Raw genomic sequence first — 27,404 nt, 5'->3', positions numbered from 1 at the left:
CTTGATTCTGGCACCAAATTTTCAGTCAGGAATAAAAAGCTGGACTTCAACAGCTCTGGAGGCATGAACCACTTTTCTTGTTCACCCTGAATTTCCAAGACTTAGCATACCAACAAGTTTCTAATAAGAGCTCAACACATGTCTGCTGAAAAATAAATAAATTGCTGAAAATTGCCTTTATTTAACTGTAAGCAAAGTTTGCTAGGTTGAAAGAAACATTTTGCTATAACAGCATGTCCAATCCAGTGTCTTCCAAACAAAACCTTGAGGCAAATCACAAGATTAGATGCCCAAAACCAACATTTTAAAGGGGAGTTCAATGGATTTCTCAGAAATCCTTGCATGAGCAATGGGGTGTTGTCACCCTGAGGCTTATTTTTCACTCTTTAGAAAACCAGCCATGTGATTCAAGAAAGCCTTTCAAAGATGACCAATCTGACATTCCATTTTCTTTCTCCAACGATACGTTCAAAAGTGCTGCGCTGGTTTAGACCTGCTAGTTCAGATTGATGAGTGAGAAACATGCTGCTCTATCATTAACTGCATCTTGCTAGACAGGAAGCAACTTTTCAAAAATAGCTAGCGATTCAGGCTGGCGAAAAAAGAAAGAACAGTAACAGTCACCTTTTCTCCCATCTGAGTTTGCTGAGCTGAGAGGGTGAGCACATTTTCTGCTGCTCGAAAAGCAATGGTTATCTTAATAATATCTACAACACATGGGGCTACTGACCTGCTTCTCACTGTAGCTTCTATTTGCTGATTACAAACCCTTAACCACAGATACATGAGGGTTTCAAACTGACTTTCCATGATGTTTGGGTTTTGTGAACTGTTTTGAAATGAGTTATCTCATTAAAGAAGCAAGTTAGAACCCCATGCAAGCAGATTGACTACTGAATGACTGTTTTTATATTATGGTTTGGGCTTCCCTGGTGGATCAGATGGTAAAGAATCTGCCTGCAGTGCAGGAGACCTGGGTTCAATCCCTGGGTTGGGAAGATCCCCTGGAGATGGGAATGGCAACTCACTCCAGTATTCTTGCCTAGAGAATCCTATGGACAAAGGAGCTTGGTGGGTTATAGTCCATGGGGTCGCAAAGAGTTGGACATGACTGAGTGACTAACATTATTTTGGGATCCCGAAAGTTTGGATTCATTCATCTAGCAATCATCTACCTATTCAATAAGTCCTTCTCTCCTTTCTTTATTCATTCAACATTCACTGTGTCTTTCATGCATTTTAGTATTTATGTCATACTAGGTGCTGGGGATATATAATTGTGAGGCTGACCTAGATCCATCAATATTTATCTCATACCCCAAAAGTTCAGCCCTTACTGGATCAGCTTTATTGTAGCATTATTTCCATCTTGACTACCCTCCTGCCCTGTCAACTCTTGATGGATAATATAATCATGGTAGTTTTAAAACACATCCACAAATTCTGTGATATTCTTCTCTTCAAAAGATGGAAACAAATGTCCCTCACTTTGAGAATGGATCTGTTGTTGTGACTTGCTTCTAACAAATAGTTGCTGTTGTTGAGTCGGTCAGTCGTGTCCAACTCTTTGTGACCCCATGGACTGCAGCATGCCAGTCTGTCAAATAGAGTTTTACAGAATTCACAGTGTGGATCTCCAAGACTAGCTCTTAAAATGTTTGTGGCCTCCTCCTGGTTCTCTCTCTTGGAACACTTGGTCTGTGGGGTGGGGAGGGAAGCAAGCTACCATGTTGTAAGGACACTCAAGCAGCTCTAGCTCTGTTCCCACATAGTAAGGAACAGAGGTCTTCTGCTAAAATTAGCATGGAACTAAGGCTCCTGCAAACCACCATGGGAATGAGTCATCTTGGAAGTGTATCCTCCAGACCTGGTCAAGACTTTGGATGACTACAACCCCAACTAACATCTTGACTGCCATCTTGTCAGAGATACTTAACCAGAACCATTTGGCCAAGCCATTCCCGAATTCCTGACCCTGAGAAACTATGAAAATAATGTCTGTTGCTTTGAGCTGCTAGTTTTGGGATAATTTGCTATGCAGGCAATAGATAACTAATACAATGACTTTCCAGAAACTGCAGGTTTTATGAATATAGTAGAGTGGCATTTAAGATCTTTTCCAACCTTCTTCTAGAGTGCCTTCCTCTACTACAGACATTGTAAATTTGAAAACCTTACTTCTGAAATGTCCTTGAAGCTAGGGTTCCAAATGAGATTTAGTGTCCACCAATCAGAATCAAATGAATATTGCATTTAAGATGACTATGGAAATTGCAGATTTCTCAGTCAGCCATGAGATTCAGAGACTGAAGTACAAGTGAGAGTTCAGAGATAAAGAGGAAGATTTAAAAGTTGTCAGAATATAGGTGGAAGTTTTTGTTTAACAAGTACAGTTTAATTTTTATTTAATTAATTAATTTTTACTTTTGGTTGTTGCTGGGTCTTTGTTGAGGCGTGCAGACTTTCTCTAATTTTGGCACATGAGCTTCTCTTGTTGAAGCACAGGCTCTAGAGAATGCAGGGTCAGTAGTTTCATTGCACTGCCTTCTCTAGTTGCAGCCTGCAGGCTTAGTTGCCCTGGGGCATGTGGGATCTTAGTTCCCTGAACCAGGGATCAAACCCAAGTTCCCTGCACTGGAAGGCAGATTCTTAACCACTGGACCACCAGGGAGGTCCCTAGGTGGAAGTTAAAACCATGTGAGCCAGTAAGACCTCTTACCCAGGGAGAATGTCAGAGGGAAGAGAACCACAGTTCAAGGACAGGGCACTGAGGAATACCAGTGCTTAAGAAATGGGAAGGAGGAGAGGCATGTGAAACTTCTGAGAAGGATCCAACTATCACAGGAAAGGCAACAGGACAGAGTGGTGTCATGAAAGCCAAGGAGACAGGAAACCTCAAGAAAGAAAGATGAGAAGACAGTAAGGCAAGAACTGAAATGTGTCAACCAGGCTTAGTGGTGTCTTACATTGTCCAAGAAGTTGCCATGAAGTTGCTGGATTTAAGTGGGTGGTAGAGTGAATGGAGGCTGAGGAATGAGAGAGCACCCTTGAAGAAGCTTAGCTATGACAGAAAGAGGAGAGGACAGTATTGATAGGTTAGTAAGTATTGATCCAGGAGAATGAGTTTTCCATTAAGGGATTTCACTGATGTGAGAAAATGCTTGGGCCACAGTGCTAAGTGAAAAGCAGCAGGTCACAGAGCTGTTCATACAACTTGATGACAAAATCATGTAAATGAAAACCATAACTAGAAAAAAAGACTGGAAAAAATGCACCTAAATGTTACAATGTGTTAATGTGGCTATGTCTGATGGAGGGGGGTGGGGTAGGTTATGGGTGGTTTTTACTTACTTCTTTTGCCATTTCTTGATCTTTTACGTTTTCTCTTTTTTATGGAAAATTTTAAAGAAAAGTTAAAGGATAACATAGTGTATACTTACACACTCTTTATTTAGAACTTATCTTTTACTAATTGTTAACCTGTTCTACATTTTCTTGTCTCTCTCTCTCATTCTCTCTCTCCATCCATCCATTCATCCATCTACTCTACTCTTCTTTAACAGTGGTCTATATATAATGTACAATATTACATATATATACATATATACATGTACATCTACATATATGTACAGGGAGGCCTGGCGTACTGTAGCCCATGGGGTCACAAAGAGTTGGACAAGACTGGGTGACTGAACAACAAGAACATATATGTATATACATATATAGCATTTTTTGTTGAATTACTTTTAAATGGCAGACATGATGTCACTTTGCTTTTAAGTTCTCCTGGGAACAATGACATTTTGAAAAAGATAATTATTAAAATCACACTAATTATATTATGTGTGTATGTCTTCACACAATCACTAGGATTATATGTGTGTGTGTGTGTGAGAGAGAGAGAGTGTGTGTGTGTTACTGACTCTAGGAGAGAGGAAGAGCTCCGAGTTTGACCCATGGGTCAAGAACAAATTTCAAATAAAACTCCAAGAGCCAGAATTTGCTTGTGTTGTTCTCTGCTGATAATACAGCATCAGTGTTTCTATTTAAGCATATTAATAGACTACAGACAAACCTCCATGTCTACGACAATATCTTCCTTTTCCTTCCAAACCCACCTTGGGTGCCACTTCCTCCAGGAAGCCCCTTCAGCCAGGTAAACTGTTCCTTCTTCTCAAATATCAAAGCACATTTGCTCATGCTCCTCTTATAGCTCTCATCACATCTTCCAGGAGTTGCTATTTTTCCAAAGTCTTGGTCTTTCTCAGGATTCCTCGTACACTTGAATCTACCTGAGTACAAAAGTTCTGTCTTGTTCACAAAGTCACGGCTAAGGCAGATCTGGCTCGCAAACCTGGCTCTTCCACCTTTTAGTTGAACATATTATTTAACCTCTAATTCTCAGTCCCTCATTCAAAATTTTCTCAGAAGGTTGTTATGAAAGGAAACAATGTGTTAAAGATGGATCTCTATTAAATACTTAATAGGTGGAGGTTATTTTATAGCTATTATCACAGTCTCTCTTCATAGATGTGTTCAATAAATACCTGCTTAATTAATACTAATACTAACTCATTAGTAGCTGATACTGGTCATATATCTCACGACTGCCTCTCTGGCTCCCACACACCTATAGTAGATATTTTAATCCAAGGAGAAAAATATGATAATTTTAAGAACAGGCATGGAGTACAGTAAGAGTCTGTGTGAGGGCTTTTCCATTTTCCCTTAAATAACTGCATCATGGTAATTCTCACTTACATTGGTGAGACCAGGAGTGCTGCAAGCCCAGCAACCAATTACCAGTTTATTAGATTCCTTGAAAGATCGTGAAAAGCAGGAAGAATCAGTGTTCAACTTCTGGGTCAGGAAGATCCTCTGGAGTAGGAAATGGCAACCCACTCCAGTATTCTTGCCTGGGAAACCCCATGGACAGAGGAGCCTGACTGGGTACAGTCCATGGGGTCACGAAGAGTCAGACACAATCGAGCAGACAAGTGTATGTGTCATGATAGACGGAAAAGTATGTTGGGCTAAGGGGTAAAAAAATCACACTAAGGATTGATTCCATACCTTTTCTGTTGGATTCTTGTTTCCTTCTACACTGAGGTGATAATAATGCCCTCTACTACTGTACAGAGCTGTATGGAGGATTGAGGAGTTCAATAGCTATTAAGTGCTAGGCAAATGTAGGGATTATTCTCTACCTGGATGTCTTACAGGCATGCTCCCTTCCTTCACAGCAGAATACAAAGAAAAGGTGAGACAGCATATAACACAGGGGTGCAACACTAGGGGCAGATAAACAGAACTGGTATAAAGCACCTCTGGGTAGAACCACCAGCCACATAGACAATGTTGCACTCTGCGGTAATAACACTTTTGTCGCTCTCGGAATATTTCCTTGTGTCAGGACTCCTGTTGTATTCCCACAAGGAATGACTTTCCTGGCTGATTGCAGGGTTGCAATGACTTCAGTCATCAGAGTGAGTGGTTTCATTACTAGGTAACAAGTCATTCACCCAAGATTAAGTGGCTGCAGTCCATGGGGTCCCTAACAGTCAGACACGACTGAGCGACTTCCCTTTCACTTTTCACTTTCATGCATTGGAGAAGGAAATGGCAACCCACTCCAGTGTTCTTGCCTGGAGAATCCCAGGGATGGGGGAGCCTGGTGGGCTGCCATCTATGGGGTCGCACAGAGTCAGACACGACTGAAGTGACTTAGCAGCTTAGCAGCAGTCAAGTGGAGGTATGGATGGAACCATCTGTCCCAGAGCTGAGTGATATACCTCAGCATGCCCTGGCCTGTGATGGGTCCTTTTCTGACTACTCCTATTAGTAGGAAGACACTCATTTGCTTCATGTTACCCATCATCTCTCCATGAATTTACTCTCAGGATACTGACATCCCCAGTATGAGGAGACAGAAATGGGGTAATTTTTCAAAAGCTGCTACTGCCTGGTGTTGCCTCTGAACAGCTTCCTTGGATTTGCTCTAAAGCAGCAACCATGATTATAACTGAATTTGCCTCATTTTGGAGGAGAGCAAATCATAAAAATATCCATTATATGTCTGTGCATGTCTCACAAAAGACACTGCTTCTTACAGTCAGAAGCTGACTTCACTATCTATCCCTGGACAAAGTACAGTGCACAGGTGAGGCATTCAACATCCACAGACCACAGTGAATTAAATGGAAGCAATATTTGTTTCCAGGTCAAATTTCATTACTTGTATGAACTGGTATTATATCTTTATATTCTCTTTCTATTGCATCTCTTTTGGTCCTAGTATTTAATAATTACACAACACATGTTTTTTTTTTTTCAGTAACCTCTGTAGTAAAAGTCATTCTTTTTTTGTGTACAGCTCTATGAGTTTGGAAAATGCCTACAATTGATGCAAACAAAATAGAGTTCTATCACCTCAAAAAATTCTCCTGTGCTTCTTCATAGTCATTGCCTCCCCTCAACCTCTAGTTCCTAACAATCCCTGCTTTGTGCAAGGATTTCATTTATCAGACTTTCATTCAGTTTGGTAAATCTTAGGAGTGGGATTGCTGGGTCATGTAGTAAATATATGTTTAACTCTATAAGAAGCTGCCATACTATTTTCCAGAGTGATTGTGCCCAATTCCATTTTCACCAGCAGTGTAGGAGAGTCCCAGTTGCTCCACATCCTTGCTAGCACTTGGTATTGTCAGTTGTTTGTCATCAGGCATTCTAATAACATGTGGTGCTGCAGTAGAAGTGTTATATGTGAATTATTGAACAGCAGGAGGAAAGAAGAAAACATACCCAGATTCATCCATATAGTTAGGAATGTTGTGATAATTAAACCAATGAAGACCTTTCCAAAGGAGTCCCATTGATATGGGTTATAGAACAATAACATTGCTAAACTATTAATTTCTCTACCTGAAGGAAGAAATTTGGGTGTGCAGTTTCTGATCAAAAGCTTCCCCACTGTATTCTGTAATAGTAAAAAAAGTTTTCCTGTCATTAACATGATTCTTAAGATCTATATCCACTTTCCAAGATATAACACACAAATAGAACATTGATGAACCACCCAGTGGTATTTCCAGGAAATCTTCAAAGCTGAAATTGCTTTTTGATATTCTCCTGGCTACGCACTTGAATCTTTTATATTTTATCATCAACACTTGGTTTAATGCTGTCTACACCATAGGAGATTATTCAGTTAAAATAAATTTTGCCTTTCCTTTAGTGTACCAAGACGGTACACCCCTAATATATGTGGCCTCAGAGCACTTCAAATGTAGCCAAAGCTACCCGTTCTGGGAGAATGGCATTGAGACATGTGTATTGTCATATGTGAAACAGAGCACCATTCCATGTTCGATGCATGTGACAAGGGCTCGGGGCCGGGGCAGTGGGATGATCCAGAGGGATGGGAGGGGGAGGGAGGTGGGTGGGGGGTTCGGGAAGGGGAACACATGTAAACCCATGGCTGATTCTTGTCAATGTATGGCAAAAACTATTACAATATTGTAAAGTAATTAGCCCCCAAGTAAAATAAATAAATTTATAAATAAAAAAAAAAAAAAAAAAAAAAAAAAAATCTTAAAAAAAAAAAAAAAAATGTAGCCAAAGCTACATTTTAAAATTGTAAACTAAAACAGGATATGAAAGAAAAAATGTAAAATATCTCATTAATTTTATATTGATTACATGTTGAAATGATAGCATTTGGGGACATATTTAGGTTAAATAAAATATATTACTAAAATTAATTGTGTATTTTAATTTTTAATATAGTTATTAGGAAATTTTAAATTATAGTAGTAATTACATACATGCCTTACATTGCATTTCTTTAGGTAACACTACTCTAGAATGTAGGACTATTGCTAAAGAGAGTTAAATTTGGGTACATCTAAAAGCTCTATGCATGCTCAGTTGTGTCCACCTCTTTGCAACCCTACAGTCTGTAGCCTCCCAGGCTTCTCTGTCCATGGGATTTTCCAGGCAAGAATACTGGAGTGGGTTGCCATTTTTCTCCTCCAAGGGATCTTCCCGACCCTGGGATCAAAACCAAGTCTCCCGCATCTCTTGCAATGCAGGTGGATTCTTTACTGCTAAGCCACCAGGGAAGGCAAAAGATCTATGGAGCATTTCAAAATCTACTGTAACTTTTAAATAAATACAACCATTATTAATGCGCAGTAAGGTAAGTGAGATAATTACTAATTAAAGAAATTTTTAGACTCATTCATTTCATATCAATATCCTAAAATGAACCTACAAATTGTTTGGAAAGTATTTTTTAAATAGACAATAAAAATTAAGATAATAAAAATAATTTAAAATTTTAAATATAAAAATTAAAGACAACTTCAGCTCTTTAAAAGACATGAAAAGAAATAAAAATACAATCCAAAGACTGGAATAAAATAGTTCTACTATATATATGTATATATATGCAAAAGTAGGAAGTAAGGAAACACCTGGAGTAACGGGCAAATTTGGCCTTGGAGTACACAATGAAGCAGGGTAAAGGCTAATACAGTTTCGCCAAGAGAACACACTGGTCATAGCAAACACCCTATTCCAACAACACAAGAAAAGACTCTACACATGGACATCACTGGATGGTCAATACTGAAATCTGACTGATTATATTCTTTGCAGCCAAAGATGGAAAAGCTCTGCATAGTCAGCAAAACAAGACCGGGAGCTGACTGTGGCTCAGATCATGAACTCCTTATTGCCAAATTCAGACTGAAATTGAAGAAAGTAGGGAAAACCACTAGGCGATTCAGGTATGACCTAAATCAAATCCCTTACTATTATACACTGGAAGTGACAAATAGATTCAAGGGACTAGATCTGATAGACAGAGTGCCTGATGAACTATGGACAGAGGTTCATGACATTGTACAGGAGACAGGGATCAAGACCATGACCATGAAAAAGAAATGCAAAAAAGCAAAATGGCTGTCTGAGAAGGCCTTACAGATAGCTGGGAAGAGAAGAGAAGCAAAAACCAAAGGAGAAAAGGAAAGATATTCCCATCTGAATGCAGAGTTCCAAAGAATAGCAAGGAGATATAAGAAAGCCTTCCTCAGCAATCAGTGCAAAGAAATAGAGGAAAACAACAGATTGGGAAAGACTAGAGATCTCTTCAAGAAAATGTTCCCAAAGGAACATTTCATGCAAAGATAGGCTCGATAAAGGACAGAAATGGTATGGACCTAACAGAAGCAGAAGATATTAAGAAGAGGTGGCAAGACTACACAGAAGAACTGTACAAAAGAGATCTTCAGGACCCAGATAATCACGATGGTGTGATCACTCACCTAGAGCCAGACATCCTGGAATGTGAAGTCAAGTGGGCCTTAGAAAGCATCACTATGAACAAAGCTAGTGGAGGTGATGGAATTCCAGTTGAGCTATTTCAAATCCTGAAAGATGATGCTATGAAAGTGCTGTACTCGATAAGCCAGCAAATTTGGAAAACTCAGCAGTGGCCACAGGACTGGAAAAAGTCAGTTTTTGTTCCAATCCCAAAGAAAGGCAATGCCAAAGAATGCTCAAACTACCGCACAATTGCACTCATCTCACATGCTAATAAAGTAATGTTCAAAATTCTCCAAGCCAGGCTTCAGCAATATGTGAACCGTGAACTTCCAGATGTTCAAGCTGGTTTTAGAAAAGGCATAGGAACCAGAGATCAAATTGCCAATATTCACTGGATCATCAAAAAAGCAAGAGAGTTCCAGAAAAACATCTATTTCTGCTTCATTGACTATGCCAAAGCCTTTGACTGTGTGGATCACAATAAACTGTGGAAAATTCTGAAAGAGATGGGAATACCAGACCATTTGACCTGTCTCTTGAGAAACCTGTATGCAGGTCAGGAAGCAACAGTTAGAACTGGACATGGAATAACAGACTGGTTCCAAATAGGAAAAGGAGTACGTCAAGGCTGTATACTGTCACCCTGCTTATTTAACTTCTATGCAGAGTACATCTTGAGAAACGCTTGGCCGGAAGAAACACAAGCTGGAATCAAGATTGCTGGGAGAAATATCAATAACCTCAGATATGCGTATGACACCACCCTTATGGCAGAAAGTGAAGAAGAACCAAAGAGCCTCTTGATGAAAGTGAAAGAGGAGAGTGAAAAAGTAGGCTTCAAGCTCAACGTTCAGAAAGCTAAGATCATGGCATCTGGTCCCATCACTTCATGGGAAATAGATGGGGAAACAGTGCAAACAGTATCAGACTTTATTTTTGGGGGCTCTAAAATCACGCTGATGGTGATTGTAGCCATGAAATTAAAAGTCGCTTACTCCTTGGAAGGAAAGTTATGGCCAACCTAGATAGCATATTTAAAAGCAGAGACATTACTTTGCCAACAAAAGTCTGTCTAGTCAAGGCTATGGTTTTTCCAGTGGTCATGTATGGATGTGAGAGCTGGACGGTGAAGAAAGCTGAGCGCCGCAGACTTGACGCTTTTGAACTGTGGTGTTGGAGAAGACTCTTGAGAGTCCCTTGGACCGCAAGGAGATCCAATCAATCCATCCTAAAGGAGATCAATTTTGGGTGTTCATTGGAAGGACTGATGTTGAAGCTGAAACTCCAACACTTTGGCCACCTGATGCAAAGAACTGACTTATTGGAAAAGACCCTAATGCTGGGTGGGATTGGGGGCAGGAAGAGAAGGGGATGACAGAGGATGAGATGGTTGGATGGCATCACTGACTCGATTGACATGGGTTTGGGTAGACTCCAGGAGTTGGTGATGGACAGAGAGGACTGGCGTGCTGCAATTCATGGGGTCGCAAAGAGTCGGACACGACTGAGCGACTGAACTGAACTGAACTGAATACAGTTAAACGTGTACCTGTAACTTAGAAATTCTAATACTAGGTATTAGCCCAGTCCACACAAAGACTTACAGGTGAAAAATAGCTCTATGTATAGTAGCCCCAATCTAGAACCAATCCAAACTCCATCAACATGCCGTCAATACGTAGAATATCCATAGGGAATATTACTTAGCAATAAAAAAAAACACACACGCTGATGAAACTGAGTAGGACTCTGTGGGGCCCTCCTAGGTACAAAAACCCTTCTGTGCTCTCACTTCTTATTTGTAGGATAAAGGCTTCAGCCTCCTAGACCTTCCCTGAGTTCTAAAGGGTAGATTCAAACAGTTACTAATTAGGGGAGTGAGGGAATGCATAAACAAAAAAGGAGCTCTCAAGAAATAATAGCACAGTGACAATAGATTCCTAGTTCCTGCCCAAGGGTTATTCATAACAATATATCTTTGAGTTCCACAGGATCTAAAACCCTCCCCAGGTGGAAGATGGTTACTTCAGGTTGAGCCCAAGATTCCTGGAGCACCACCCTGCTACCTCACCACCAATCAACCGGAAGGAAGTCACATACCCTGCAGTCCTCACCCCAAATTTTGTGTTTAAAAACTCTTCCTTGAGAACCATGGTGGGGTTCAGGTCTTTTGAGCACAAGCCACCTCTTCTTCTTGATTGGCCCTTGCAGTAAACCTTTCTCTGCTCTGATGATTTGGTTTGTTTAGCCTCACTGTACAGGCACATGAACTTGGATTATACAATATTGTATAACCTGCAATAAACTGGATAAATTTCAAGCACATTATGCTAAGCAAAATTCTAGAAAAAGGAAAACTAATCAAATACTTTGGTCACCTGATGTGAAGAGACAACTCACTGGGGAAGACCCTGATGCTGGGAAAGACTGAAGGCAAAAGGAGAAGAGGGTGGCAGAGGATGAGATGGTTAGATAGTATCACTAACTCAATGGACATGAATTTGAGCAAACTCAGGATGATAGTGAAGGACAGGGAAGCCTTGCATGCTGCAGTCCAGGGAGTCACAAGGAATCAGACATGACTTAATGACTGAGTGCTTCCCCAGTAGCTCAGACAGTAAAGAAACTGCCTACAATGCAGGAAACATGGGTTAGATTCCTGAGTTGGGAAGATGCCCTGAAGAAGGGAATAACAATCCACTACAGTATTACTGCCTGAAGAATCCAATGGACAGAGGAGCCTGGCGGGCTACAGTCCTTCAGGTCACAAAGAGTTGGACATGACTGAGTGACTAACATTTCACTTTAGTGACTGAACAACAACAACTACAATGATGATTGAAATAAGATCAGTGGTTGTTAGGGGCCAGTGTTGGAAAAGGAATTGATCAAAAAGGGGTAAGAAGGTACTTCTGAGATGATAGAAATCTTCTTTATCTTAAATGTGGTAGACTGTATACACTTGTTACAGTTCATTGAATTGTAAGTGAAAATTAGCGAATTTTATTATATATAAACTGTTTCTCAATTAAGATGATTTAAAAAGTAAAATCAGCAATAGAATTACAATAACAATATGAAGAAATGGAAATTTTCATAGATGGCTGGTGGATGCGAGTATGAATTGGTACAACAACTTGATAGTAACGTGGCACTATTGAGCAAAGTTTGCGATAAACGCAGTCCGTGATCCAGCTATTTTACTAGAGAATCTTCTCGTGAAAGATTTCCAAACATGTACATGATGAGATATGCACAAAAATGTGTGCCCTATGTGCATCAACACAGATTTTAAAAACATGGCTAATCAGGAGAATTCCCTGGGGGTCCAGTGGTTAAGACGCAGCACTTCCAGTGCAGGAGGCAAGGTTCAATCCTTGGTCAGGAAATAAAGATCCCACATACTGCTCATTGTGACCAAAATAAATAAATACATAAATTTTTTTTAATGGGTAAAATTTAAAAAAGGACATTTGAAAAATAACACAATACACTATGTTGTGATTCTGAGACAATATCAAATAAATATTATCATATATATATTATTGTGTAATATATGGGCACAAATATGGATTAGTATGGATAAGTAGTATACCCCAAAACTTTAGGGTAGAGGTGTCATGCCTTTATAAGGCAGGAGAAAGAAAGGATAAATAAAATATATATTTTCATAATATATTAAACCTATATTTTAAGCATCTATAATAATTATTGTAGATTGATGGTCAATATCAACATCAGATTGATTATATTCTTTACACTTGAAAATGGAGAAGCTCTATACAGTCAGCAAAAACAAGACTGGGAGCTGACTGTGGCTCAGATCATGAATTCCTTATTGTAAAATTCAGACTTAAATTGAAGAAATTAGGGAAAACCACCAGGCCATTCAGGTATGACCTAAATCAAATCCCTTACGATTATACAGTGGAAGTGTCAAATCGATTCAAGGGATTAGATCTGATAGACAGAGTGCCTAAAGAACTATGGAAGGAGTTTCATAACATTGTACAGGAGGCGGTGATCAACACAATCCCCAAGAAAAAGAAATGCAAAAAGGCAGAATGGTTGTCTACAGAGGCCTTACAAATAGTGGTGGAAAGAAGAGAGGTTAAAGGCAAAGAAGAAAAGGAAAAATATACCCACCTTAATTCAGAGTTCCAGAGAATAGCAAGCAGAGATGAGAAAGCTTTCCTAAGTGAACAATGCAAAGAAATAGAGGAAAACAATAGAATGGCAAAAACTAGATATCTTCTCCAGAAAATTAGAGGTACCAAGGGAACATTTCATGCAAAGATGGGCTCAATAAAGGACAGTAATTGTATGGACCTAACAGAAGCTGAAGATATTAAGAAGAAGTGGCAAGAATACACAGAAGAACTATACAAAAAAGATCTTCATGACCCAGATAACCACGATGGTATGATCACTCACCTAGAGCCAGACATCCTGGAATACAAAGTCAAGTGGGCCTTAGGAAGCATTACTATGAATGAAGCTAGTGGAGGTGATGGAATTCCAGCTAAGCTATTTCAAATCCTAATAGATGCTGCTGCTAAAGTGCTTCACTCAATATGCCAGCACATTTGGAAACTCAGCAGTGGCCATGGGACTAGAAAAGTTCAGTTTTCATTCCAATCCCAAAGAAAGGCAATGCCAAAGAATGCTCAAACTACTGCACAATTGCACTCATCTCACATGCTAGCAAAGTAATGATCAAAGTTCTCCAAGCCAGACTTCAACAGTACTTGAACAATGAACTTCCAGATGTTCAAGCTGGATTTAGAAAAGGCAGAGGAACCAGAGATCAAATTGCCAACATCCATTGGATCACAGAAAAAGCAAGAGAATTCCAGAAAAACACCTACTTCTGCTTCATTGACTATGCCAAAGCCTTTGACTGTGTGGATCACAACAAACTGTGGAAAATTCTTCAAGAGACGAGAATACCAGACCACCTTACCTGCCTCCAGAGAAACCTGCATGCAGGTCAAGAAGCATCAGTTACAATTGGACATGGAACAATGGACTGGTTCAAAATTGGGAAAGGAGTACATCAAGGCAGCATATTGTCACCCTGCTTATTTAACTTATACACAGAGTACATCATGAGAAATGCCGGACTGGATGAAGCTCAAGCTGGAATCAAGATTGCTGGGAGAAATATCAACAACCTTAGATATGCAGATGACACCACCCTTATGGCAAAAATCGAAGAGAAACTAAAGAGCTTCTTGATGAAGATGAAAGTGAAGAGTGAAAAAGCTGGCTTAAAACTCATTATTGAAATAATGAAGATCATGGCATCCGGTCCCATCACTTCCTGGCAAATAGATGGGGAAACAATGGAAACAGTGAGAGATTTTATTTTGGGGGGCTCTAAAATCACTTCAGATTGTGACTACAGCCATGAAATTAAAAGACACTTGTTCCTTGGAAGAGAAGCAATGACAAACCTAGAAGGCATATTAAACAGCAGAGACATTACTTTGCCAACAAAGTTCATATAGGCAAAGCTATGTTTTTCCATTAATCACATATGGATGTGAGAGTTGGACCATAAAGAAGGCTGAGCACTGGAAAATTGATGCTTTTGAGGTGTGGTATTGGAGAAGACTACTGAGTCCCTCGGACAGCAAGGAGATCAAACCAGTCAATTCTAAAGGAAATGAACCCTGAATATTCATTGGAAGGATTGATGCTGAAGTTGAAACTCCAATACTTTGGCCACCTGATGCAAATAGCTGACTCACTAGAAAAGACCCTGATGCTGGGAAAGATTGAAGGCAGGAGAAGGGGACAACAGAGGATGAGATGGTTGGATGTCATCATTGACTTAATGGACATGAGTTTGAGCAAGCTCCAGGAGATGGTGAAGGACAGGGAATCCTGGTTGGCTGCAGTCCATGGGGTCACAAAGAGTTGGATACGACTGAGCGACTGAAAAACAACAACGTAATGATTATTACTCTAAAATGATCTGAAATATTTATAATAAATTTTTGTATTTTTTTCTGGGGTAGAAATAATAGGTGTTTGTTCTAATCTCTGTGCTTATATGCACATTGGAAATACTTCCTTTTTTAAGTAAAGAATTGTTAGAACTACTTTAACCACAAAGCATAATTAAAAACTATAATCAAATGTGACTTTATATTCAAGAAAAGATAAATATTTGAACAATCAGAAAATTATTTTGTTGTTAAAAACCTTTAAAGAGAAGATAATAATCATAAAATAAGACCAGGAGCTTATGAATATAAAAACAAAAGAATATAAAACTAGAACCGAAAGGTTTTTTTTAAAGAGCAATTAGAAATTTTATAAATGAAAATATAGTTATTGTAATTTTTAAAACTCAGAGACAAGTAGATTAAAAGAGAAATGTAATGAAATTGTAAATGAATTAGAAGTTAAAACTGGGGAAATTTCAGACAATATAGCAAAGAAATATAAAGGGATGAATAAATTGACTCATATGAAGGATTTATTGAAAAGTTTAAGATATGCCTAATAGAATTTTTGGAAGAAGATAACTGCTAAGTGGTTTCCAGAACTGGAGAAAAACACGAGTCATTAGAATAAAAAGAAAACATGATACACAAGCAGAAAATATAAAACTAAATTTACATCCTTGCAAACTATAGTGAAATGACAGAATATCATGGGGAAAAATGGTATGGAAAGAAAAGATTGCCCAGAGGAGTAATAATCACTTGGCAGCAAACTTCTTATTAGCAACAAGAGATGCAAAAGTTAACACAGACTATGTGTTTGGTGGGACAATGTTTGGTGGGAAAATCTAGAATTCTTTACCTTAATTAGAGAGTGTGGAAATAATGATATTTTAGGGTACATAAGAGGGAATTATTACCCACAGATCTTTGAAATAAGAGATGTACTTCAGCAAGAAAAGAAATTATCTTGGAAGATAAAGGTAGAATAAAAAGAACCAAAGAGAACAAACAAATTGGTAAATTTTGTTTACAAATCTAAATAATAATAATAGAAAATATACTCTCCAAAAATACAGAAAACACTCTGGTTAAAGATATAAAAATCATCTTGAGTTCCAAGGACATTTCATTTCTGAACGTTGGGTTAATGTCAAGAACACTCAGAAAAGAAACTATAAAAAATGGCTAGTACAAGTTTTTTAAAAAAGAAGTCAGCTTGAAGGGACACTTAAAGACCAAATGCAGAATTTACTCATTTTTTCCTGTTTCAAAATTCTGTATGCCATCCTAAGGGCTGCCCATAATCTGATCCTAAGGATGGCATGGGTATTTATGACTAGTAATCTAGTCTTAATAAGGTCTGCAAAGCAAGATTGCCTCTGGCCATCTAAGTCTTAGATTTATTTTAATTATAGTGAGCAATCTCCTGAAATAATATTCCCAGTTGTGGGATTTGATCTGGGGATTTGATCTGTTTTGTATCATCTTACATGGTGATGTAGGAAAATAAATCTCAACATCTCTGATGAACCAGCACAGAACCAAAGAATATATTTGGAGCTTCTTACAAATCCTTAAGATATTGCAGGCATAGTGAATAGAGATTAGCTTCATTTGAATGTTTTATCATTCATCATGAAAACGAAACATCAACAGGCCTTCTGCCTCTTTCTTTGGCTGCACTCTGCCTAATAGAACCTTAAGCTCTTTCTATGTCACCTCTGAGATAATTAACATCACTCAGAAAGTATCTGAACAGGAGCTGTAGCAGAGAGAGCAAGCACTGTTACTTGGGAAAAGTTGCAATTAAGGTCTGCAGGCAAATGCAGAATTCTTTTAAATTTTACTTCAAACCGAGATAAAACCCCATTATCATGAAAGAAGTGGTAATGAGTAATCTGATGTAAAATGTATGTATATTATATGTAGTATAGTTATAATTACAGTTATAAAACTGATAAACACAGTCATAGAAAATTTGGAAATGAAAGGAAAAAAAAATCCCATCATCCTGACATGAAATTTATTGTTTTGGTTTATTTCCTTCTGGTATTTTCTTCCTATGTGTACTTTTTCATGGTTGCAATAATAGCATTTATACATTTTCATGAAGATTTAAATCATAACACTTTTCCACATTGCCAACTTTCACAGCTCTCATTTTTAATGACTATGCGGATGTCATTATGGGGATGTGCCATTACTTATTAAACCAATCACCTACTCTTGGACACTTTTAGCTGGATAATATTTGACAATTATCAAAATCAGTTCTGTGAACATCAAGCTTATAGCTGTTTTCCATATCTAGTCTATTTTCTCAGAATAAATTCCCCAAAGTGAATTACCAGACCAATAGGCATAAAGGTGTTTATGATTCTTAATATATATTGCTACAATGTTTTCCAAAAATGTTGTAATCTGCAGTGACAACCAGTGGAAGAGTTGCAGTTCAGTCTGCCAGCACAGAACATCAGAGTCTAATCTTGAAAGCAGGATCTTTCAGTGGTTGGTTCCTGGACCAGTAGCATCAGCATAACCTGGGAACTCGTTAGAAATGCAAGTTCTCTGGCCAGAGACCTTGGACCAGAAACTCCCAGAAACTCTGGGAATGGGGCTTAGCAAACCATGCTACGAGCCCTCCACGTGACTCTAATACACCCCCAAGAGTGAGAACCACTGGTCTAAAATCAGTGACCCCTCAACTTTCGCTGCACATAAGAATCACTTGTAGAACTTCTAAAAACCTGTTAAGGCACTGGAACACAGTCCCAGCAGTTCTGATTTGTCTGGAGTGAAACAAAGGCATTTGTATTTTTTAAAAGGTCCCCTCGAGTGATGTGCAGCCAGGGCCCAGAATTACTAGCTTCAAGCAATGCTAACTGACCCTTTGATTCTTGAATCTACAGCAGCATCACCTGGAAACTTGTTAGACATACATTCTTTCAGGCTCCACTCTTGGGATGGGGTCTAGGAATTTGTGGTGAACAAGCACCCTAAATGAAGTTCACAGACATTAACCACTTGTCTAATGGTCTGTGTGGATAAGACACTGTCCAGTGTTTCTGGTGCACAAATGCCTATACAGCCACACACACACATGTTGTTGTTGCAGTTCAGTCACTAAGTCGTGCCTGACTCTCTGAGACCCCATGGACTGCAGCAAGCCAGGCTTCCCTGTCCTTCACTGTCTCCTGGAGTTTGCTCAAACTCATGTTCACTGAGTAGGTGATGTCAACCACCTTATCCTCTGCCATCCCTTCTCCTCTTGCCTTCAATCTTTCTCAGCATCAGGGTCTTTTCCAATGAGTCAGGTCCTCGCATCAGGTGGCCGAAGTAGTGGAGCTTCAGCTCCAGCATCAGTCTTTCCAGTGAATATTCAGGATTGATTTCCCTTTGGATTTTACACACACACTCATACCCAGTCTCTAATATATATTATATATATTCATAGTTGGAATCATAGAATTTACACATTTTAAATTTAGATTTAAATCACATACTATTCCATAATGTCAGCTTTCACAGCCATCATTTTAAATAACTACTCCATTTTGGGATGTACTATGATATATTAAATCAATCACTTACTCGTAGAAATTCATGTATACAAATACAATCATGTATGTACACACACTAAAAAGTACATAGATACAAGGATATGGGCAGGTAGATACAGATTTAGACAGACAGAGATGTTGGTTAATTTCATGGTGAGGGGAGCGCTAAAAGGTACCTCATTGCTGGTTTTGTCATATTTTTTTTAATTACTAGTGAGACTAATCATGACCCATATTTGTTCACCTACTGGTTTCCAAGAATAATGACTTTAAACATAGATAAAGTTTGAATGTTCTGATATAGAAAAAAAACTTAAAGAACTGGCCAATTACTAATGACTAACTTACAAAGAAGGAGAAAGCAAAACTTTCCGCAAGCATAAGGAGAGACAAGAAAAATTATTTAAATACAATCATGCCTAGCAGAATGACTAAGGAAAACATTGCACCTTAATTAACTGGGAATGGAAAGCTAATATTAGATGGTACTAAAATGACGGATGACTTCACTTTCACTGCTCTTTTTTTTTTAACTTGGGATCTGAGAGAACGCTGATGAGGAATCCACAGTAGAGGCTTTGGGGACAGGCTGCCACTTCTCACAGGACATCGAGGAGCTGAGGTTCACAACCTGGCCTCACTTCTCAGGACAGCTACGGCATCTCACCCCAACTAGGGCGATCTCTGACTCAGAGCAGTACAGTCGAGCTCAAATAGGAAAGGAAAGAGAAACAGCCAGGACCTGGGAGAGTGAAAGAACATTAGGCCGAGAGTCACGAGGGATGCCTGGCTTTCATTCTCTCAGGATCTTCTTGTTACTTACCAAATTTTTGCTTAGCGCATTAAAAAGCATAAAAAAATATGCTCATTAAGAGCTCATTGGCGGTGGTCTTATTTCAGAATAGCCAACTGGCTAAAATTGAATGTGTCCCTAGTCATTAGAACTAGTCCAATTAGACAACCCTCAAAAGTTATGTACGTAAGTGACCATTCTAGCTGGAAAAAAAAAAAAAAAAAGAGGGATCATGTTACTTGATTTCTTCTTTCTCTTTCTTCCCTTCATTTCTACTTTTCTCTCTTTTTCCTTTCTTTTCCCTTCTTTCCTTTCTCCCTTCCTTCCTCGTTTCCTTTCTTCCTCTTTCCTCCTTCTCCTTTTTTCTTTCTTTCCTTCTTTATTTGTCTAACTTATTGTGTAATCTTAAAAAAAATACTAACATCTCATCTATGACATTGAACCTACTATGACTTCCTAACCTGGGCTTCTTGACCCTTCAGTGGAAGTGTGGATGGGCTAAAAGTGGTCTCTGCATGCCTAACATTGTGAATAATGAGTTGTATGCAGGTGTGCTGTGCATCTTTCCCAGGGAGGAGGGTCACGGTGTATAAGACCAAAGGTATTTGGGTGTCAAGGAAGTTTACCAACGACTTGCTGAGAGAAACTAACCTTCCTTCTAGGATTGAGTCTCTCGAGTATATCCAGTAGGTCAGTTCTAGAAATGGGTGGGAAACAATCTACTCATAATTATTGACCTGGAAAAGTGAGTTGCTGAGATGTGGTGGCCTGACACTGCTGCTGCTGCTGCTGCTGCTGCTGCTGCTAAGTTGCTTCAGTTGTGTCCGACTCTGTGCGACCCCATATACGGCAGCCCACCAGGCTCCGCCGTCCCTGGGATTCTCCAGGCAAGAACGCCTGACACTAGATGGTCACAAACAGGCTAGGGTTTTCATACCCTATCCTCCCTATCCCACCTAGGAAGGATATTTGATGATGGCTAAAATCCTTGGGCCCATTCCCTTCTTCTTTCAGTACTTTCTCTATACACCCCCAGAATCTGACTCCCAACTAACCTTCCAGTCCAAAGAATACAAATGGGCCCAAGTGATCTAAGTTGGAGTCAGGATTCCTGAGAGGAGATGAGGCAAGGTGCCAAGGCTCTCAATGGCCCCTCTTTATTCCTTTTGTTTATTCTGGCAACTGGCTAGAGCTGTGGTGTAGTTAAGAATATGGACTTTGGCACATTGAAGCTCACCTGCAACCTTTACTTTCAAATTATATGCTTTTTGACAAGGTATTCAGCCATCTAAGCCTTCGTTTGCTCCACTGTAAGAAAGGAATACCAAAGTGTCTCCTTTAGGAGAGATGAGGATTCAAAGGACTCAATGAGATAATGCATGGAAAGAGATCAGTGTAGTGCCACAATGTCCTTGAGACATGTGACAGGAGTATGTGCTAAAATAAGTGGCAGACACTAAGCCATAATCACCATCATCCTCATCAGGATCACTGGGAGAGTTTGCTGGGTCTAGCAATGAGACCAAATCCCACATAAGAGTAATATCAGCTATTTGGATCTGTTGTCTCTGTTAAATTAAGTTTTGGGGTGGTTTTTGGTTTTGTCGTATTTGTTTTTAACAGATAACTTCAAATGTTTTGTTTAAAAAGTAGTAACCAATGAGAATAAATGTTGTGGAGTATTCCACAATAAATGTTGTGGTCAATAATTATGAGAAGACAAATCAAACTACTAGCTACACCAGTACCCATCTTCAGTGTTAGAAATAAACTGTTTCATACAAGCATGGGAAGTAGACAGGCCAGAATACTGGAGTGGGTAGCCTTTCCCTTCTCCAGGGGATCTTCCCAACCCAGGGATTGAACCCAGGTCTCCCACATTGCAGGCAGATTCTTTACCAGCTGAGCCACAGGGGAAGCCTAGTAGACAGGCAGAGTGGTCTATTACTAATCTCACGGATGAAATAATGAATACACATAAAGGCAGTGAAAAAGTCAGTCACTTACATTCCTGCTCAAAACACAGTGATTTTGCAAAACTAGTGTCTAATCACCTATGACCAATGAAACCATTTCTAAGATCGCTTCATAGCTGTGGTTATAGGAGAAGAGGAATCACAATTGTATTTCACTGAGTTTTTAATATAAAAATTTACATGACAAGTATAACTGAGAGAAGGTTTTAAAACCACTGATCACTGGCAATTTTGCACAGTGCGTATACTATGGGAGGGCTGTACTATAGGAGTCTCTGCTCTCCACGGGTCCCTATTTTAGGATTTCAAGAAACTTCCTCAACTTCACTGTCACACTATTCCTTCTCTCTGGGGCCTCCCCAGTCAAGCTCACAGGACACAATGAAAGGTAATAAGCAAAACAAAGATCCAAAACCAGCAGATTATGTCTACACACGGGCCTCAAAGCAGGACTGGCTCGTCTCACAGCCAGTCCCCACAATAGTGTCAACACGCTTTAGCTATGCTCTGCACCCATCCACCTTTCTGAGGCTATGCACATTGCCAGAATGAAAAAAATAAAAGGCTAGTTTTCTGTCTCTACGAAAGATTTTACTGCCATATCTACTCATCTTCTGACTTTTCTTGCCCACTCCAGTCCTTCCAGGTGATGAGAAACTTCTCTGAAAAGAATAGGAACTTAAAAATTGCTTGGAATCCTGTGTAGTTAAGTTTTATCTCTTGTCCTTCTCTTATTCCTCTGTCATGGCCAGGACCCAATAATCTTGCCTGGGTCTTCACATCAAAAGTAGCTTGAGATATAGACAACATGTATCTATTTTGTGAATACAAATGAGCTGCCTGGGATGTGAGACCCATGAGAGACCCAGGAGAGAAGGGATCAGTCTGTCTGTTTTCAGCTGTAATGCCAGGGCCTGTCACATGGTAGAAACTCAATTAGTATTGACTTATGAATTAATTAATTCAATAATTCTGCCTGAAAATACCATCTTCCATCTTAACAAACAATTCATGACACCTTAAATCCTCACCTTTTTGTTATTTTAAAGTATGGCATTATATTCCAGGATTGAGAGTCAAATGTTGCCTGCAGAGAACAGCACTTTATGCTAATATGGGAACCTGATTTATTTTTATGTATACATTAATCATGCACTTTGGAGAAGGAAACAGCAACCCACTCCAGTATTCTTGCCTGGGAAATCCCATGGACAGAGGAGCCTGGTGGGCTACAGTCCATGGGGTCGCAGAGAGTCGGACATGACTGAGTGACTATCACTCACTCACTCACTCACTCACTAATCACGCACTTAGCAGAGCCCAGTGAAATGAAAGTGTTAGTCACTCAGTCATGTCAGACTCTGTGACCACATAGACTGTAGCCCACCTGGCTCCTCTGTCCATGGGATTTCCCAGGCAAGAATACTGGAGTGGATTGTCATTCTTTTCTCCAGGGGATCTTCCCGACCCAGGGATTGAACCTGCATCTCCTGCATTGCAAATGGGTTCTTTACCATCTGAGCCACCAGGGAAGCCCCTAGCAGAGCCCAAATGAGACACAAATCAGTGAAACTGTGAATTACAACTTTGTAGCAAGAGCCCTAAAGTCAAAGTAGGAAGTCCTGGGTTCCAATTTCAGCTCCAAGCAGGTGGTTTTCCTTACTGGAAAATATGAATAAAGCATTCTGCCTTGGCTTGTTGCTACAGCTACTGTGGAAAGCAAATAAGACAAGGAATGTGACACTCAAAAAGAGTTATAGAAATACAAGAATTCCTCACTAGCTGAATCCAGTGGATTCATATGTTTTGAAGGCAAGAGACATCTGTGCTAGGGTTTTAGGTAACTACCATGTCAGGTGAAGACACTTGAGAAGGGGACACAGCAGAGGAAATAAACAGGGTTTAAAGGCAAACTCTGCCACTTCCCAGTCTGATCAGAAGCAGCCTGTATGTGCAAGACCACCAGCCAGACTAGCAAATACTGAACTCGCTTTCTACAGAATTTTCCCTGGTGGCTCAGCGGTAAAGAACTTGCCTGCCAATGCAAGAGATGTGGGTTCAATCCCTGAGTCCGGAAGATCCCTTGTAGAAGAAATTGTGACCCATTCCAGTATTCTTGCCTGGGAAATCCCATGTACAGAGAAGCCTGGTGGGCTACAGTGCATGGGTTTGCAAAAAGTCAGATATAAGTTAGCAACTAAACAACAACAACAACATAGTTAGAGGTAAGTTTCCATCACCCCTAGCACTTCCACTCATATCAGACACATGCCCCTTCGCCCCAGGATCTGCTCCAGCTTCCAGGGGTCACTCCCAGTGACTTCTAGGAAGCCATGTCAGGGGAGCACATCTCAGATACCAAAATATTCTTCCTTCTTTCCTCCGGGAAGAGTTCTGAGACTCGGTGGGTCTTGAAATCAACTATACTGGCCACATGGAGCCGTTCAACTCTCCCTTTGCATTAAAGTACCCTATACCTCTATGAAATTATCCTCCAGCCTTTACACAACAGCAGGTTTGATAAATATGTATGTAAATGCAACTAATGATGTTATTGCTCTTAGAGCTGGGAAGAGGAGTATTTCCAAATTCCTGAAAATACTTCTTTTATACCAGGTCACTTGACTTATTTTGGGAAGTGGGGGAGCTAGTGTTGAAGTTTAATTACAATCCAGTGCCCACAAGGATTCACTTTCCTGGAGCACCCAAGACTTGAGGTAACATAATTTTAACTCAAAGGACATCAAAAATAAATTACAAGAATCCTCATGTGGATGGATGTCAGATTGGTAAAGCCATTATTGAGAGTGGAACAGGAATTCTAACTGTATTTGCTATGTTCCACGGTTAGCTTGACCCAGATCTAAAACTACATCTTTGAAGATTGTGGTATTGTTGATGAAAGTTACAAGAGTAGAAAACAGTAAAGGATGATGTAATTTTTATAAGTTGTATGAGTTCGTTTAAAGTTGGATGGAGAGTTATCTAATTTTTCACATGCTACAGACATTTGAAAGAAAGGTTTGTTTGGACTTTTTTTAACACACTGAAAATGGTTGCTTAGCAACTGCTTCCTGCATTCATGATGCTGTTATGATTTCCACCTGCTGGAAAAAAGTCAATAAAATTATTTCTTTGCAAATCAAAAAAGTGGGAAAATGAACCAGTGACTCAAATGAATGCATGATACATTTGTAAGATTCCAAAGACTTTCAAAGACACATATGCATTTTCTTTTTAAAACAATATTTTATAAACTGTACTTTAATAAAACTTAATAGCCTAGGCTTACCAAAATGAGGCTTGTTTTAGTGTAGTTTCTGTTGTAACTGAATATACAAAAACAGCTTTATATTCAGAGAGACTATGCAGTTGCCTATGTGGTATAATCTGAAGGTTAACCCCAAAAGCTCTGCAATCCCCAAACCTCCCACTGACACACAGTATCCAAAGTCACCACTCCTGGAGGCAGGTCTCTGAGTTGAGTGCTTATATTCATAAGACCCTATTAACATGATGCGTCATCTGGAAGGGCTAACACTTTAACACCTTGTGATATGTGCTATCATCACAGTATTTATTTGGGCTTGCAGATATAGTGTCCAGGAGATTTATTTGTCTCACAAGGCAATTGAGCTTAGGATATGCTGCCCTAGTGATGCTTCAATCATAATGAAGGTGTCCTTCTAAAACCTCTCTAGGATGACAAGAGAAAATAAGACTCTCTTGTATTTAATGCACTGTTATTTTGGGTTTCAATCTCATGTAGCTGAACCTGAAGGAAGATATGTCCATGTAGCTGAACCTGAAGGAACATATGGCTACTTCCTACTTTGTGAACACCTGATTTACACATACCAGTATTGTAAAAGGCAAGACGATGAGGAAGCAAGAAGTCTAACCTGATCTAGGTTTCTTTTTTATGGTAACAACAGCAAAAAAAGCCAGTGGTGATCATAGCTCTGGAAGAGCAACCAGGAACAAGCCTTTGGTATGACTCAGTTACTTTGAGATTTTATGGCCCTTTACCAAAGGTAAGTTTTAAAGAGGTTACCACTTGAATGAATTTAACCTGCCAATTATTTTTTGATAAAAATAGTTTAATCACATGTTGAATTCATTTCTAGATTTGTTTTCCTAAATCACTTGAATATTTATCTTAGAGCTTCTGGACCCAAGAATCAAGTATTCCCAGGTTGCACATTGTACAGGAGACAGGGATCAAGAACATCTCCAAGAAAAAGAAATGCAAAAAAGTAAAATGGCTGTCTGAGGAGGCCTTACAAATAGCGGTGGAAAGAAGAGAAGTAAAAAGCAAAGGAGAAAAGGAAAGATATTCCCATTTGAATGCAGAGTTCCAAAGAATAGCAAGGAAAGATAAGAAAGCCTTCCTCAGTGATCAGTGCAAGGAAATAGGGGAAAACAATAGAATGGGAAAGACTAGAGATCTCTTCAAGAAAATTAGAGATACCAAGGGAACATATCATGCAAAGATGGGCTCAGTAAAGGACAGAAATGGTATGGACCTGACAGAAGCAGAAGATATTAAGAAGAGGTGGCAAGAATACACAGAAGAACTGTACAAAAAAGATCTTCACGACCCAGTTAATCACGATGGTGTGATCACTCAACCTAGAGCCAGACATCCTGGAATGTGAAGTCAAGTGGGCCTTAGGAAGCATCTCTATGAACAAAGCTAGTGGAAGTGATGGAATTCCAGTTGAGCTATTTCAAATCCTCAAAGATGATGCTGTGAAAGTGCTGCACTCAATATGCCAGCAAATTTGGAAAACTCAGCACTGCCCACAGGACTGGAGAAGGTCAGTTTTCATTCCAACAAAGAAAGGCAATGCCAAAGAATGCTCAAACTACTGCACAATTGCACTCATCTCACATGCTAGTAAAGTAATGCCAAAATTCTCCAAGCCAGGCTTCAACAGTACATGAACTGTGAAATTCCAGATGTTCAAGCTGGTTTTAGAAAAGGCATATGAACTAGAGATCAAATTGCCAACATCTGTTGGATTATCACAAAAAGCAAGAGAGTTCCAGATAAACATCTATTTCTGCTTTGTTGACTATGCCAAATCTTTTGACTGTGTGGATCACAACAAACTGTGGAAAATTCTTAAAGAGATGGGAATACCAGACCACCTGATCTGCCTCTTGAGAAATCTGTATGCAGGTCAGGAAGCAACAGTTAGAACTGGACATGGAACAACAGACTGGTTCCAAATTGGGAAAGGAGTACGTCAAGGCTGTATACTGTCACCCTGCTTATTTAACTTCTATGCAGAGTACATCTTGAGAAATGCTGGGCTGGATGAAGCACAAGCTGCAATCAATATTGTTGGGAGAAATATCAATAACCTCAGAAACGCAGATGACACCACACTTAAGGCAGAAAGCAAAGAACTAAAGAGCCTCTTGATGAAAGTGAGAGAGGAGAGTGAAAAAGTTGGCTTAAAGCTCAACATTCAGAAAACTAAGATCATGGCATCCGGTCCCATCACTTCATGGGAAATAGATGGGGAAACAGTGGAAACAGTGGCTGACTTTATTTTGGGGGGCTCCAAAATCACTGCAGATGGTGACTGCAGCCATGAAATTAAAAGATGCTTACTCCTTGGAAGGAAAGTTATGACCAACCTAGATAGCATATTAAAAAGCAGAGACATTACTTTGCCAACAAAGGTCTGGATAGTCAAAGCTATGGTATTTCCAGTAGTGATGTATGGATGTTAGAGTTGGACTATAAAGAAAGCTGAGTGCCACAGAATTGATGCTTTTG

General features: G+C 39.5%; 1 protein-coding gene across 3 annotated transcripts in view; it reads right to left on the bottom strand.

The window, feature by feature from the left end:
• The window catches only part of SCHIP1 (schwannomin interacting protein 1), a 992,315-nt gene that overhangs the window by 735,822 nt on the left and 229,089 nt on the right, over positions 1-27,404 (bottom strand). The window contains exon 3 of one of the 3 annotated variants that reach the window (XM_081570682.1): positions 6,922-6,976. The exons of the other annotated variants lie outside the window; for them this stretch is intronic. The gene's annotated coding sequence lies outside the window, so the exon portion shown is untranslated. The remainder of the gene's footprint in view (positions 1-6,921; positions 6,977-27,404) is intronic. 3 annotated transcript variants of the gene reach the window in all.

The sequence above is a fragment of the Giraffa tippelskirchi genome, chromosome 2, assembly GCF_054371585.1.
Source record: "Giraffa tippelskirchi isolate mGirTip1 chromosome 2, T2T-mGirTip1v1.2.pri, whole genome shotgun sequence".
In the NCBI taxonomy this organism is placed as follows: Eukaryota; Metazoa; Chordata; class Mammalia; order Artiodactyla; family Giraffidae; genus Giraffa; species Giraffa tippelskirchi.
The sequence above is the reverse complement of the archived record's forward strand: the minus strand, read 5'-3'. Positions and strand labels throughout refer to the sequence as shown.